The sequence below is a fragment of the Falco punctatus genome, assembly GCF_963210335.1.
Source record: "Falco punctatus genome assembly, chromosome: 3".
Classification (NCBI taxonomy): domain Eukaryota; kingdom Metazoa; phylum Chordata; class Aves; order Falconiformes; family Falconidae; genus Falco; species Falco punctatus.
The window spans coordinates 1,344,883-1,360,887 of record NC_137582.1 but is presented as its reverse complement, the minus strand read 5'-3'; the positions used below and the strand labels follow the sequence as shown (position 1 = coordinate 1,360,887).

At 44.2% G+C, this 16,005-nt stretch overlaps 1 protein-coding gene across 2 annotated transcripts in view; it reads left to right on the top strand.

Annotated features, from left to right (window-relative positions):
* Positions 1 to 16,005, top strand: part of NDRG1 (N-myc downstream regulated 1) — a 74,407-nt gene that overhangs the window by 18,708 nt on the left and 39,694 nt on the right. Inside the window, exon 1 of one of the 2 annotated variants that reach the window (XM_080377885.1) lies at positions 15,595 to 15,726. The exons of the other annotated variant lie outside the window; for it this stretch is intronic. The gene's annotated coding sequence lies outside the window, so the exon portion shown is untranslated. Of the gene's footprint in view, positions 1 to 15,594; positions 15,727 to 16,005 lie in introns of those variants that run through there. 2 annotated transcript variants of the gene reach the window in all.

Genomic DNA, 16,005 nt, shown 5'->3' with positions numbered 1-16,005 from the left:
GAAATGAGAAATCATAGTCTAAACAGGAAAAGAAGAGAAGCTTGCAAGGCAGGAACAGCACAGAATGGGATCTACAAACTGAATACGAAAAAGTATGATCCTTGGGTTCATGTCACCCTGGGACTTATTAGCCAGACTACTGTAAGTCCAACACAGGAGGTAAACCCTGTCGTTGAATTTGAGTAACACATTTTTGGAGAGACCCTTCAGCACCTCTTGACTTCCAGATTTCAGTGCCAGCTCTGGACCCTGCATGTTAGAAAAGAGGTAAAGGAAACAGAGACACTTGAGTGAAGAACTGTGAACCTGGCAAGCACTTTGGGGGATAAGATTTATGAGGAAATGTTCTAAAAATAAAGTTTGTTTTGCTTTTCAAAATGCTAAAAGGGGAAGACAGCCCATAGAAATGCCACAGAAACACAGAGAGAAGGAAAGTCCTAAAACCTCTAGCTTTCCTGTACATGGAAATGTTATCAAGAGTGTTACATGTTACAAGGAAAATTTGTTCTCCAAATGCCCTCAGTCTCTGGAGAGAAAGAACTAACAGGAAGCAAACCCAGAAAACAATTTCTTAAAGTAATCTATCTCAGAAGACATTACCTAGAGAACCTCCAAACTCTGTTGCTGGAGGATTTTAAAGCAGGTTAAACAAAACTTGATAGGGAATGGCTACATTTACTTGATCCTTTTTGCAAAGAGGCAGACAGATTCCTATTTCAAGTCCCCTTAAACTCTAATTTTCTATAATTTGATATGAAAATACAGGTTTTGTTCTTTCCACTAGAAACTTCTTGGCAGCCTTCTCACTATAAGGGGAAAAAGCGTAATATTTGGAAAATGCTGTGAATTTCTTTCCAACTCTGGTTTCCGGTCAATAGGGTAAAGCCTTGATTCTTACTCAGAGCCTTGAGGCTAGCAGCCTGTTTTTTTCAAATGTATACAGTAAGTCAGTACTTCCAGTAGTATTTTCATCTAATCTTTAATTTTTTAATCCCTTTTTATGCAGTACTGCAGTGCTTTAGGTACATCTTTTTTGAAGTCTTTTGCTATTTAAATGGTTACAAATACAAGAAAACACTTGAGATTCTCTAATCCTCTTTCTATAGGGAGCTGGCAGAAAACCTTTCTTCTAAGTCTCTTGCAGGGTCACATCCCATTTTCCAGGACATCTGTGCCTGCCTTCTCCACGTTTCCTGTGGTGTTTACACCATTTTTCTTCTGCAAATATTTACACCATCAGTAAACTGAGCATAAACCAATAAACAGAAAAAGACATGCTCAGCTTTCAGAGTTACTTGGTTTGCCTCTACACTGTGCAGTGATAAACACCTAGCTTGATCCCAAAGCCCTTGTCATTTGGGCTACCTGCTTCCTCAGTGGGGTTTCCTAGACTTAAAACCATCTTAAATGCAGCTAAACTTCCTCAAAACCAGCAGCTATTCTTTGCATTTATCCTTTAAATGAGAAACAGTCTGAAGAACACAAAGTTGACTTTTAGATCAGCTACTAGATCCCACACACATACACAGGTTGTTTTTTTCCCCCTCTTCCTGCTACTACATCCCTCTCTTTTATGATCAGGAAAACAGGGATCTGTCCCCATCCAAAATAAAAAAAGCATTGAGTAAAGTGCCTGATGTGATGTTCAGTTTTTCCTCCCAACTGTAAGCACCTCAGTTTTTTGGCCAATCATTCAGGCTAGGATAGATATGTCGTTCCTTTTTCACTTTTATAAGCAAACTTCCCATGTTAAGGAACTGATTTAAGTATTTAAACAGAAATACCTATCAATGACAACAATGAGTCATTATTGTTACTTAACTGCAAGAAGGGCTTTGTCTGTCATAGCATGAGTAAACGTTTATCAGAAAAAGGTGTTTAAAAATAGTGGCTAATCCTAACCTTAAATATTTACCAGATCTGCAGACTCAGAATCACACCCCTGTGCCTTGGCTCAGCGCTTCTGCAGTACCAGGGAACATACTAACTGAGGCCCCTTAAGATTATTCCAGGGAGGTTTGATACTTTGCCAGGAAAACTCTGGAGTATATAGCTGCTGGGTGTTGGCAATGGGCATGCAGACATGCGGCTCTAAAAATGTCCAATTCAGTACACTACAGCTGCTGGAAAAAAAGGGACACTTCCCCTTTTGGTGAAGAAAGTTCTGTTTTATCAGACTTCTAAGAGGCACTGGCAGCTGCTGAACCCAGGACACTTGGTACCAGCAGTTATCATGAGCCACATTGTTTGGGTTTTTTTCCCCCTTGGGCTTTTAATATGCTGCTGGCCCTGCGTGATCATCCTGTCAGGGGGTACAAGTAACTCTGCAGCACTGACAGTGGCTGGTCCCCAACAGCCAGACACTCCTCTGAAGTCACCGGGATGTAGGTGAGGCTCCATTTTCTGCAGCACCTTCCCTAGACAAGCAATTCTGATAAGCTGCTCTTGCAAATTTGTGAGAAGGAGGGTCCACGACAAGGATGTGGATTCTGTCATCTAGAAAAAGCCCTGAAGGATTTAACTTCACTGTGGGGCAGCTTTCCAGCAGCCAAGGTTACCAATCTTGTGGTTTTGGGGTAGAATACACCAGATCCCTCCATCACCCGATCGGTCAGCACACAAGCTTGTCATTACACGAGCTCTTGGCTGAGCTTATGAAAAGGTGGTACATGAGAACTGGGTGGGCCTCATGCAGGCAGCCCAGGAGTCCTTGGGACCCTTCCTGGAAAATCGTCACACCTGTAAAAGGAAGGGCTGAGGTCTGGCTTTCATGTCTGCAGCGAGTTTTTGGCTTGACCGAGACTGAGGTTAAGCTAAAACCACTGATTTGATGAAAGGTCAATAAATAACAGGTCTCAGGCAGCTTGAGTCTGCTTTCAGCCTTTGTCTGGAGTTTCTAATAGTGACAGACAGAGAAACTAGAAAAACTCTTTTCACCATTGAAAATAAACTGCTGCAAAGCAGCTCCACAGCTGCCCGGGGCAGGCAAGACCTGTCCCTTCTCCCAGCCTCCATCAAATGCCACAGATAGAACGTGAGATTAAATTTGGCCTCTGTAGGCTTTTGTGCCTTATAGTTAATGACAGTGATAACCTAGTAGGAAAAATCAGATATGCCAATGGTTTTGTAGACAAACAATACATTAAGGGTTTTTGATTTTGGCCATGCTACGTTAACACTGTAGCATGTTTTTATAAATGTATTTTAAAGCACGTTCCCCAATTTACTGTAATTCACAGTTTTAAATCCTGCTGCAGACAGAGTTTTATGCTTTTCACAATGTGTCAACTGGTTATGGTCAAGGCTTGCTTTCTCAGTTAAGGAATTTTTTCAGGACTTATTTAAGTTTTTGACAAGATGGCTTTGAAGTTCTGTCCAAATATGACTTGAGATATCATGTTCGAAAATTGACCATAAAAACTCCAACAGATTTTTGTCCTCTTTTAAATTCTGATAATTTTTAAAGAGCTTCTTCTGAGATGAAAATAACCTAACCTATGATGTGATGTATGCAGTAAATGCATTCCAGCAGGGAAAGCACGCTAAACAGGAAATCTTACATTCAGTAACAAATGTTCTTCATGTCATCCCTTATCAGTTTGCTCAGGGACGCGAAATGTTGTACAGGCAGTCTTTTCGGATATGGAGCCTCAGAGCTTAAAATACTTTGTTTCAGTATGTTCATAGGGCTGTCCCAGAGTGAAGTCGGTATTAACCGTCCTGCTCAAATCTCTGATCTCGTGGCTCTGATGTGTTCATCTCCAAAGGTGAGGCAACCCAGTGAAAGCTTCGTGATACAAGGCGCTGTTTCCTGGTGGTTAGTTTCTCCCTTTTTGCAAGGCTGCCCGGCACCACAGACCGTGCATGGGCAGATGACCGCATTCAGGCCTTACTGCAAAGCGTACCTACATGCACTCAACATCTACTCATCCCACAGTACTAATATTTGTGCTAGCTCCAATACTTGTAATTACCTTGAAGTATTAAAGACACAAACTCTGTCCTTGGTCCCCTGTGTAGAAGACTATAAGGAATGTCCTCACCATTTCAACAATGAGCGTTTTGGCTGCGGTCTCTGGAGATTCATTTTTAGTAAACTACAGCAAAGCAAGGTTCCTAACCTTAGCTCTACCAGCAACGTAATACCAATGCTAACGAATAATATTTAGCCACATTTGTAAAGCTTTGCCTGTGGCCTTGCCCCCATGAATGCTGTGTCTCAGCACTGCGTGATGAAAAGCTAAATTAAATCCTCAGTTATGCTGGCAGACACTTACAGTGTTCAATGAGATAACAGGACTAAACACAACCTTGCTGCCCAGCCTTTCTGAAAAGCTGCTTTTTGAGTTTGATGCTGTTGGTGATCAGCCCACTGGGCTGAGGATACGGGAGGCAGCAGCAGCGTGTGTGCACGTGTATTTCACTACAAAGTAGGAGCTTATGCCCACAGAGCTGTGATCACTGCCTGGCATTGCCAGCCACATAGTACGCTATGTAGTAAAGAGAAATGGTATGTCCGAGTACTGTATCTTCTAACAAGGCTATCTTAGGGTAGAAACTAGAAGGACTTCTGCATCCTAACTAATGAACAGAACGAGACATTTAAGATGCATTTTCCCCAGCAACTTTTAACAGTGGTTTCAGTCATTCCTCCTTACTCTCCTTGGCCTATACTTTTTGTAAAAGTGGCAAGCCTTAGGATGTTTTGCTATCTCTGTTCATTGGATACCCCCCAAGACAGCTCTGAGAGTCTTCAGCAGTTGTGATGTCCTTGTCCTCAGCATAATCACCTGAATTCCTTCCTGCTCCAACTGGTGCTCCCCGGCCTGGTGCCTCTGAATCAAGTTCTATTCACCAATGAGCTCTTCCCTTTACGGTGACAGCTGCAGCTGGAAATAGGCTGTGCAGCCACCCCCTACCAATAACCTTCTTCAATGTTTTCTGATCTAAAGCCCACCCTCAGGTGTAGCTCTGTCAGTGTTGATCACCTCTTTGTTCAAAATCAAATACAATGTCTGCAGGTTTTAAATGAGGTTGACCTGCTCGCATTAAACCTCGGGTGTTTGCTCTATTAGATACTTGTTCTGAGCATTAAGACATAGGTTGGCAGTGACCACTGCTCTTCCAAAATCGCCTTTGATTTTTAATCTGAAAATTATTCTCTGAATTTTTTTGGTAGGGTCTAGTTTGTTCAATCTAGCAATGACATTAAATGTCATATGCACTAGTCTCCTGTAGAAAAAATCCCAGAATTTTCCACACCCACAGCTAAACCTAGATCGTTCCTCTCTCTTACTACCAAAACTCTATTTGTTCTTGCAAGACACATCTTTGATCCTTTTTTAGAAAAGCAGTAAGTCCATCTGCACTTTGGGCATAGGATAACTCCATTTACTGCTAACTGAAATATTACAGTAACTCAGAACCTAGGCCTCTAATTTCTGCCTTGGGTTTTTAAAACTCTAAGCATGCATCCCATATCCAGGGGCCATGATGCACTGTAGCATTTCAGACCAGCAACTGGTTATTTTGGCTAGTTAGATGAAGCCTCCAGAGTTCAGCTTTTTAAGCAGTCTTGGCACCCTTGATTGTTCACTCTGGTTTATGGTATTAATCCCAATGTTGCTGGGATCTACTCTATGCCTTCCTATGTTGGCCTTACTTTGGGCCTGCTCCTTCCACCGAGCAGAACTTACTTTTGTTTCCTTAGTTTTAATTTAGTATCTTAAACTTCTATCTATTCTCAACCTCCCAAGCCACAACTTGTAGCTGTTGCCCCATGATGTTCTCTGCCACTTCTGAATGGTGTTTGGCTTCATCATCCCTTCAGTTTCCTTTCAAATAGACGTAGGCTGCTGTTAGACCACCCCAGAGTCTCCTGCTGCCAAGACTAAACAAGCCCAGCTCCCTTACTTTCTTCTTGAAGGTCACGTGCTTTACCCCTCTAACTATATTTGCAGCAATTTGATGAGCTTTTTTAAGGTTCTTGACATGCTGGTAGGTCCAAAACTGGTCTCACCAGGGATGAGTAAAGGAGATGATAATTTCGCTGGATCTGTTGGGCATGCTTCCCCTGATGTAACTCAATGTGCAATTTGTACTACCTGTAATGAGGGCAGACTATTGCCTTTTACTCATTCTGGCATCAACCACACACCCAAGATTCCCTTTCATCAAGTCTCTGCTGTACATTTCCCCACCTGTGCTAATGTGTGGGGTTATTCCACCCCAGGCACAGAACTCTGCACTTCTTGCTGAATTTCAGAAGTTCTTGTTGGCACAAATCTCGTGTTTCTCAAAGTTCTTCTGGGTTAAAGCTTTGTCACTTGGTATATCAATCACTTTCCCTCACTGAGCATCATCTTGAATTTGCTGCAGGGTGCAACCCCTGGTCTCATCCAAATCACTGATGAAGACATTGAATAATGTTGGACCTCTGTGGCACTCCACTTGTTACCGGCCTTCAGCTGGATATTAAGCCATTGATTATTACACACCTTAGCACTGGCAGTGCAGCCATTTTTCAAGCCATACTCACGCGTTCTATACTTTCTCAACTTGAAAATAAGAATACTGTGGGTGATGGTGTAAAAAATGTTACCAGAGACAAGGTGTATAATATACACCACTCTCTTCATTCACATAGCTGGTCTTTCAATCAGCAGCCCTTTTCTAATTGTCAGGAACCTCCACTACTTGAGATGATGTTTTGCAGATGATAGACATCAACTTGGCAATCACTCATCTCTGCTGGTTTCACTAGCTGGATGATTCCTACAGCAAAGAGCCTCTCTCCTTCTTTTCACCTTAGGCTGAGTAAGTTTTCTCAGCGCTAAGATTTGGATTGTAGTTGTTCTCTCTCTATTCTGTGGTATCTTGAGAACTCCTTCGCTTTCTTTTTGCTTTTTCTTTCTGAAAAAAAATCAATAGTTATGTTTTCTTTATGGAAGTCTCTGTATATTTGTTGTAATTTTTTTTCGGAGTTGCTCTTGAGTTAACTGAAAGCTGTTTAACACTTCAAAAACTTCAGCTGCTGTGAGAAATGAGACCACTGTCTTCCTTTTGGCACCAAATTTCAGGCAGACAGAAGCTGAAATGCTGCTGAAATTTCCCAGTGTTTTCCACTTACCCAGAGGTTGCCAGCAGAGGTGGTGCTTCACCTGCTGCAATTCTTCATTAGTGAGAAGTTCTTGAGGAGCACTCAGGGCTTCAGATGTTTGTGGGGGCTGTCCTCTGTTCAGTCTCTAATTCCAGCTGGATGCACATGATGATAAAACATCAAGAGGAGCCTGCTCCATTCCTCTGGGTATGTGTAGGCTAAAAGGGGAAGGCTCTACACCCACACCCTTGACTGCCCACACACTTAATTGCTATTTCGCTCCTTGGCTCCGATCTGGCCTCTTCCCTGGAGCTGTCAACAGGCAGTATGGAAAAGACCAAGCTCCAGCCTACACAGTCCCCCAGGGCTGTCCCATCACACTCGGCACATTCATATGGCCTCATGCATACCCTGGGGTATGCAACACAGCCCTTCAGCTTCATGCCATAAAGACATCACTCTTGTGGGTTGCAACACTGCCCTTAGATTATTTCAGAGCCTTTGAACTCAAAAACACATAAAAAAAATAATGATCATGTCTTAGGACCATAGGGACACCACTTGCAGCACAGAAGAGAGCCAGGGCCAAGTGCCATACGATGTGTGTGGGGTCAGTTGGCCGCAGAGGGCTGGTCCGGACATGAAGCCCATGCTGGGCCATGCCACTTAGTGTTGGGGCCAGAGACCGGGTTTTGGCCCTTTTATATTTAGCAGTATGGACACAGCATCTGTTTGAGATGCTGCTCATAAAGGCCAAAACTTAACACCAAAGTGGGATTTTTTTTGTGACTCATTTGATTTGCTAATCTGAAACAGATTTACCATGTCTTGTTTAATAGGGAGCAGCCTTTAGAGCTACTAAATGAATGAACTGCTGATTTAGAGCTGGCTGTTTGATTCTGAGCAACTGTTTAGAAATGGCTGGCAAAAAGAGCACATCTAGTTTTGCTGCAAGAGCTGCACTCAGCTTACCTATTGCTCTCTTCTCCTGTCCTCTACTCCCTCCATTACTTTGTCCTAAGGTGGCACTCCCGGTCTTTGTCAAATGATGCCTAAAGTGACCCCTGGAGCGGACTGCAATCAAAACCTGCTGTTAGTGTCCAGTCTCTATGGCAGCCTCTTTAAAACTTCTGTAAGAAGTGAGCCAACATCCATCTTCTCTGCCTCAACACAAGACAGGGGAGAAATCTGAGGTATATGTTTGATAGGTGTTTGTATTTTATGCACAGGAGCACAAGACCATGAACGTGGTCCCAGGTGGTCCCAGGCCTGTTGGAGTGGTCAGCCCTGAGTACACAGTGCCAATGCGCAAAATTACTTTGTGCTTCTTTAACTTTGGGTTCAAAGCTGTAAGAGCAGGATTTATAAGAAAAAAAATCTTTAGAAAACTGTAGTCGTCTAACTGATTGCAACTGATACATGTCATTTAGGGTCTTGCAGAACCAGACTTTCTTTTAGTTAATTGCTTGGCTGTGTTATTGCTATGTAAATGTGTGCTCAAGGCAAAAGGACATATACTTTTAAGTGCATTTTCAAGCAGAACACATACGACATTACTACATTAGGAAGATTAGACAACGATCAGGCCTTTTACCAGCTCTTCTTTATCAGACATAAGTGAAGACAGAGGTCTGACTTGTAGTTGCTTAGCTGCTCTTCAAACCGATAGGCACCCACCAGCATGTTTTTGCTTGTATTCAAGCTTTCTTAGCCTTGGGGGGTTCAAAAGTTCAGCTGAGATGTGACTTGGGTGTTCCTTCAGAAAGGCTGTGAAAAAGGGAATGGGAAAGATTCTGGTACACACGCATGCACCTGTGGCTATGTAGTTGAGTGTGCGGCAACGCCTCAGCCAGAGCGAGTGGGAGAAGGAGGTGATGAGGAGGGACATTCTTCCCAGATTTCTAGCTGGTAGAGGAACTTCTTTAAAAATAACTAAAGATAATAATATAGATAATATATATAAAGATATAATAAAAAATAACTAAAGATAGGGACTAAAGGGAGAGAGTGAGGCACCTGAACTTCAGTTTTGGAGCAATTCTGTTCAGACAAATAGTGACCACAGAGAATCAAAAAGATGCCAAATTGCCTTTGGTGCCTTCTTCCCTGGTCGGCACAGGAGTTGCAGGCATATCAGCTGATGTGACCCGCAACAAAGTGGAAACAGGAGATTTTCTGGTGGCTTCAAAGTCCTGTGATCTCTTGCTTCGAATGGCATAATTTATCAGAGCACACACTCGTAGCCAGCACCTCCTTGGTCATACCTTTTTGCTAAAGAACAGGTTGCTGCAAAGTCTGTCTGACATAAATGACTTAAAGTCTCCTTCAAGTTGCTTGTGCAGGCCCCAAATGAGTTCTGTTTGAACTCCCTCATGCTGTGCCTCTAGGGTGGATGTAAGAAGGGTTTTCCTCATAATGCTCAAGTATATAGAATCCTTGTTTTCTAGTATGTGAAAGCAGCTTTTATGAAAGTTTGTATAAACTACAAGCTTTTATAAAAGTGCTTCTTTAAACTTGCATTGAATTTGCAGCAGACAAAAGCGGTTGCAATTGCTGGTCAGATTCTCCCCACTTAGTGAATGGGGATGGAGAGCCCTGACACCCCAAGGTGTTGGCCAGGCAGACTGAGGGAGGATTATAAATGCAAGAAGTTGTAGATGAGCACCTGTGAGCATCAGTTGGGTTCTGCTAAGTTCTTTACTCATCCAGTGCTTCAGAAACTGAATCAATGACCTGTGTGAGGCCTGTCTTCTTGTGGGTCATTTTGGAAAGAAAAGAAATGTCAAAGGATAGTTGTTAATGCTGAAGGCAGTACTTGCTACCTGGCTGTCTTTAGCCAGAGTAAACCCTTTCCAATAAACGTAAAGTTTCCTGTCAGGAATGGGATGGAGAAGACCACCTACCTCTGAGACAGTTGAGGAAAATCCCCCCTAGTTTACAGTCTTTCAGCGCTCCATTTCTCTTGCCTCTGACTGCTGTGTAGGCTTATGACACTGCTTCCAGTTCACAGTTAAAACAGGTCCCTCTACTTCCTTGCCTGCTCATAGCTGGCTATGAAAAAAATCAACATGAATAAAAAAAAGAGTAATATCTCATGCCAGCTCAGTAGAGCTACACCTGTAAGGGAACTTATTGTATTTATCTGTATTTTTAGTATAGATCCCTAAAGAAACAAGCTCTATATGATTGTACATACAGGTGTGTACGTGTGTGTTTAACAGGTGGACAGGTCTGAAGAGTGCAACGTTCCTCCAGAAGGACTAAATAAACTTATGCAGGGGGCTATCAGATACCTATAAAGCTAATTCTTTGATCTCCCAGCAGCCCCAAATAGCTTTCTGTTTCAACCATTGGGCAAACAAGACACACACATCATGCTGGGGCCATTAGCAATTACGGGGATCTTCATGAGCCATGGTGTACTGTACTGCTTCCTCTGCCCAGTGGCAGGCAGGTGACAAAGGAGCGAAACACAAAGAACCCCTCTGAGTAGATAAATTGCAACTACATCAGGACAGATAATTAGCGGTAGTCATTGCACTTTGGTTGTTACGAATGTGCAAGCTGAATTCACCTGAACCTCCTTAGTTTGAAATGCAGACGCCACTGAGATCTTCAAAACCCCTGTTGGGCTGCCACCAAATCAGGAAGCACTTTGCCACCTGATGTGTGTGAAACCACTGTCATCCTTGGAAGAGGAATTGCTCTAGATCTTAACTGTAACCCTAGTTGGGAATTCTTCCCTTCTGTCTTACTCCATGCAAGTTTCAGAGTCCCTCATGGCTTCATCTTTGCACAAAAGACAGCTTTGAAAATGATGGCTCTCTTTGTGAGTTCTTGGTGCGAGAGACAGGTTTTAATCTAGATATTATAATGTGAGTCTTTTCTGTTTGGAGGAGCAGTGGAAGTATATGGCCAGTCCCAATTCCCCTTCCAGCTGTAGCAGGGATATGAAACTACTATCTCTCCGCCTTCACAATGACATCTGTGAGCTGTAGAACCAAATTCTTCCTTTTTCCTGCCTGGATTGATGAACTGCCATTGTTTTTACAAAGTGCATTAGCTCCGACAGGAGAAATGCAAGCAAAATGTGCAATGGGTGTATAATGACCCTGTAAACTGTGGTTAAGACTTTTTCCTGGTAAGCAGAAGACCTGTGCTCAAACGCAGCTGACTAAGCACAGTATCTAAACGCGAGTCCCTCAGATGCCTGCACTGTCTGTGGGTTACAGACTGTGAAGTGGTACCAGAGAAAGCACTCGCTGACCATAGGTATTTGTCTCTCAGAGAGAACTCTCAGTCAAAAACCTTATGTGGAAATAAACGTAAAATCTATTTTAGTCCTTGTCTCTCTTGGCTTTTTCTCTTGGCTAGCTTTAACATTTACCACTCATCACGTTGACTTCTCAGAAACCCAGTTCTCAGGCACTTAGTTGTCTGCGTGCATTAGACTGAAAGCCTGAGCGGCAAATGCGGGGCCAGGCAGCCCTGTCGCTCCACAGCTCAGTCCTGCTGTGGATTTAGCTCAAAGATTCCACCCCAGAACTTCCTGCAGAAATGTTCCCCTTGGTAAAACCCTCCACCAAAATCCTCCTGAAGGGACATACCTATTCAAAACAAAACAAAGCAAAACAAAAGCAAACCCCCATCCCCTCCATCCATCAAATGAACTTACAGATGAACCCTGGTCTTCCAAAATACATTAAACAAGTCTGCTTCCTTTGCAAATGGCAGGAAGTTTGTATTGCAAGACCAACTAAATGACTCACCCCACATCTATGCTTTTGCTGAAGCAGATAAACTTGCCAAAAGCAGTTTCCAAACTGGAAATTAGTACTTATGTGGGGATATGAATAATATCAGGCAAACCTCTGACAAGGGCATGTGAATCTGCAGCCTGTGGTGTTATTTATTTATATTTTTATTGAGGTCATTGCCCTTGGTTCAAAACTGCATTGGATAATTTTTGGAGGGATAACCAATCCATATGGCTACATGTCAGCATCATCAAGGGATCCAAAGGCAACAACAAAAGGCTGTAGTAGAATAAAATTCCCAGTGGATGGGGTGTGATAGTAGATGGGTCACAGAGGGAATTCTTTTGACATGAGTCAGCAAACATCAAGTATATTTTTCATAAAACATGTAACTTAATCCAAAATTATCCCTGCTGTATTGTTAGTAAGAAAAAGGGAACACCCAGTTAACTTCTGCAATGACTAATAATATTACCACTGCTTAAATGTAAACAGTGTGCAGAAATCTTTCTAAAGAAATGCACAATGTTTTTTGCAAAAAATAATGCTGCACTCCTACTTTATTCAACTCTTTTTCCTTCTTTGCTGCTGCAGCACAACAACTGACATTTCCTCTCTTAATGCTGGCATGGCAAGAAATATAATGTCAAAGGAGAGAAGAACAGTCTTGTAATTAAAATCTGTTTCCATAGCACTGAAATAGATGGAACCGCTGCTCTTCAGTGGCCTTTGGATCAAGTCTCTGCTCTGGTGATTCTTCATTTGCACGACCCTCTCTCCACCGGAGCCTTATAAGCATTGATTAGTTAATGGTTTTGAAGTCCTATTCAAATGCTGAAATATTGTTACTTCCAGGTATTGGAACAAATAGGCAGGTTTCTGCTCAGCACGTATGACCAGTCTTTCTCTAGCATGAAAGTATGCCATTTCCCTTATCAGTGCCAATGTGTCTTTGTGTGTGTGCATACCCACAATAACCCAGTTTAGTAAAACAAAATGAAAGAATAAATCACGTACTTGTTTACTTCACTCTTAAAAATCTCTGAGACCTATGTTGTGATCTCAAATGAAAGCCACAGAGAGCACTGGAGAGGGGTTGTGCTTTCCGGTTCATTTGAACAGCCCATTCGCTGGTAGAGGAATGGACGTCTGTGGCTGGGCAGCCACCCCCTGTAGAGATGCTCTTCTGAAAAGGACAAGTGCATGCCAGCTGCATAGAGCTGGTTTATTAAATAAAATAATATTTACAGTAGAAGCACTCCTTAGATTTCCAGTGGGCCCACGTGGGTGGCAGCTTATCTTGCCTCTCTAGCAAGTGGTTCCTAAAGTACACACGCCTGTACACGTACAGATACTGGTACGTGAGCCACTCAGCTGCTATGGGAGTGTGGCGTGAGCAGTCGTGCAGCCCAGCACAGGGTGAAAACTCACAGAGGCTGCTGCAGTGTCAGTGGTGCCACTCTGGCAAATTAAGACTTGAAACTCCTGTTTTCCCTACCTGTCTTCCATGTAGACTCTTTCAGGCAGAGGGGAATGACGTTCCCCAAGCTTTCAGCTGTGCTCCTTTCTGGCACATGGCAGGGTTTGGCTCTCTGAGTGCAAACGTTAGCAATTACATCTTCACATAGTAAAATACTTGGATTTTTGGAATGACTTCATTTTCTTTTGCAATCCACCAATCACCCTCAAAAGACACCGTAAATCACTATGTCATAGCTAGCAAAATAGCTAGGAAGTGTGATTGAGCGCATGAAGGCTCGGTTTGGATTCATACATTTCCAGGCTTTCCTACTCATGTGGGCTAGCAGCTACTGACTCCTGGGGGCTTCTACCTGCCTGTCTGCAATATTTTTGAGGGTCCAACACTGCATGTGATCTAAATAAGAAAACAAAATGCAAAGGTCAAAGCAAAAGAAAACACTTTATTCCAGTTCTCCAGTTCATTCCACACTCAGTATTTGTTTTTACTGCAAAAGTCTGAATTTAGTGCACGGGGAACAGCTCATTCCATTTGAATCTCTGGAGCTTTCAGCCCCTTCCCCAAAAAGCAGCCAAGCACAGCAGACTGAAAAACCACTTGAGGATGGGCCAAACCACACAGTTCAGACACTGACCCAGATCTGTTTTCTGAAGGACTGAATGTTTCTGAGCTAGGATTTTGTTTCATGATCAGATGAAGGAAGGATTAATCTGCTGGAAAATTAGTCAAGCCCATCCTCTGGTTCTAGTGCTTGCACTCGTTCCATAACTCCGGTACACTGAGCTAGACAGATCTTCCACAACAAACATAGCAAGCCAGTGATCTGATGACACAGTTTTGAAGATACGACTTCAAAATAGGATCAGTTGGAAATGAAATTAGTTGTGACGGTTTCATTGGTTACCTGGCCACACAGTTTAAAATAAGTATGAAAAAGGTCAGACAATAATGATTCAAAAAACCAAGCACAAACAGAGCAGCATTGTCTTAGAATGACAAATGCTTCTCTTGTGTTGTTTTAGCAATACTTTTCATCCTTCCGGACATTAACTAATCAGAAGCAAGAAAACATGGTAAGAAATTTCCTTTATTCTACTCTTCGTAATAGTTATTGCTACACAACATGGTCTCCCATTATTTCATGGTGAAACGGGAACCAGGCTTCCAGGGTTCTTTTTCCAAAGGCAGCACTTTCTGACTCAGGTGCAGAAGCTGGGTTAGGACGAGAGAAGCCAGTATGCATCTGAACAGCAGCAAGCTTTTATAGACTAGACTTAATAAACTTATTGTATAGCTGAGAAAACAGAGGAACAGTTTCAGAGTTTCAGGAATTTCTGATTTCCTCTTCAGGCCACTGCATAAGGGAGAATGAAAACATGCTGTGGATTTCATCATTTGGGTCACAGTAAGCTGCCGTAAAAGTGAGGTTGTTGAGTGAAATCACACATATGGGCGTGTTTTACAGAAAAGCCACAGAAAAAGCAGCTCAGGCTGTCACAGTTTAACCGTCCCCTTAGCGGGTGGCTACACGCAGAACTGTGTATATAGAGATATTCTTTACTCAGCAGGCTGGGGCCTCTTTTTGGAATAAACGATTAGCTGCGCTTCTTGCCAAAGAACTGTTTGCTGGGAAACTCACACAGCATGGTGCAGCACCCGCTGCACCCTCTGAACTTCATCAGAAATGTGTGAAGGCATTTTCTTTCTACTGCAATCAGAATTCTTTCCTAGTGGTCACGTTAATATATGAGTGTACAATTTCGCAATTCAGGATCTGGTAAATAGCCTTATTTTTCTGCAGCAGTGCATACATCTGCACAATTTTGACCACCTGTGCCAGGACCCTGCTGTCGCGATCCTTTGCTGAGCTTTTCCCAAGACTGCTGCTCTTTCGGTCCTAGGGCAAACCCCTTTGCACACGCTGGCCTCTCCCCGCCGAACTGGGGCGAACCCCCTTGTTATCGGCCCGGTAACGCTTCGGGAAGCAGGGTGGCCGGTCTCGGCCGCTCAATGCTCCCAGGGCTCGCCCAGGAAGGGGATGCCAGGGGTGAGTGTCCCCCCAGCCGGGCTGCGCGACCTGGATGAAAGGGGGACCTGGGCTGGCGGCTGTTCCTCGCTGATATTCAGAGACCCCGTGCAGACCGGGCATCCACGCTGCAGCCGCCGTAAAAGCCTGCGGGCGACTGGGGGAGCCGTGGGGCGCGGGGACAGCCAGGCGGAGCCCCGAAACGGGAGGCGGCCCGCCCCGTGCTCCCGGCGGGGAGGCGGCGGCGGCGGCAGCAGCGGGCAGCGCCGCCCGGCGGGCGGGGCGCGGGCTATAAATCCGCCCCGCGGCAGCAGACGGGCGGTGGTTGGGACGCGGCGGTGGTGGCAGAACAGTATCGTGGCAGGTAAGGGAGGCTCCCTCCGTCCTACCTACCCACGCACACATCCATCCACCTACCCACCCACCCCCGTAGACCTGGCAGCCCCCTCGGGGGCGCGTGCTTGCATCACCCCTTTTCTGGTCCTTATGGTGACACCCCCCTCACCCCCCCCCCCCCCCCTTTCCCCGCCTCTGTCCGAGCTGGGCTTTGCCGGCCGAGGGGGCAGCGAGCGGGGTGCCCGGGTACCCCGGCCCTCCTGGCTGCGGGGGGCGGCTGCGGCGGGCCGGGCTGGGCTGAAGGCGG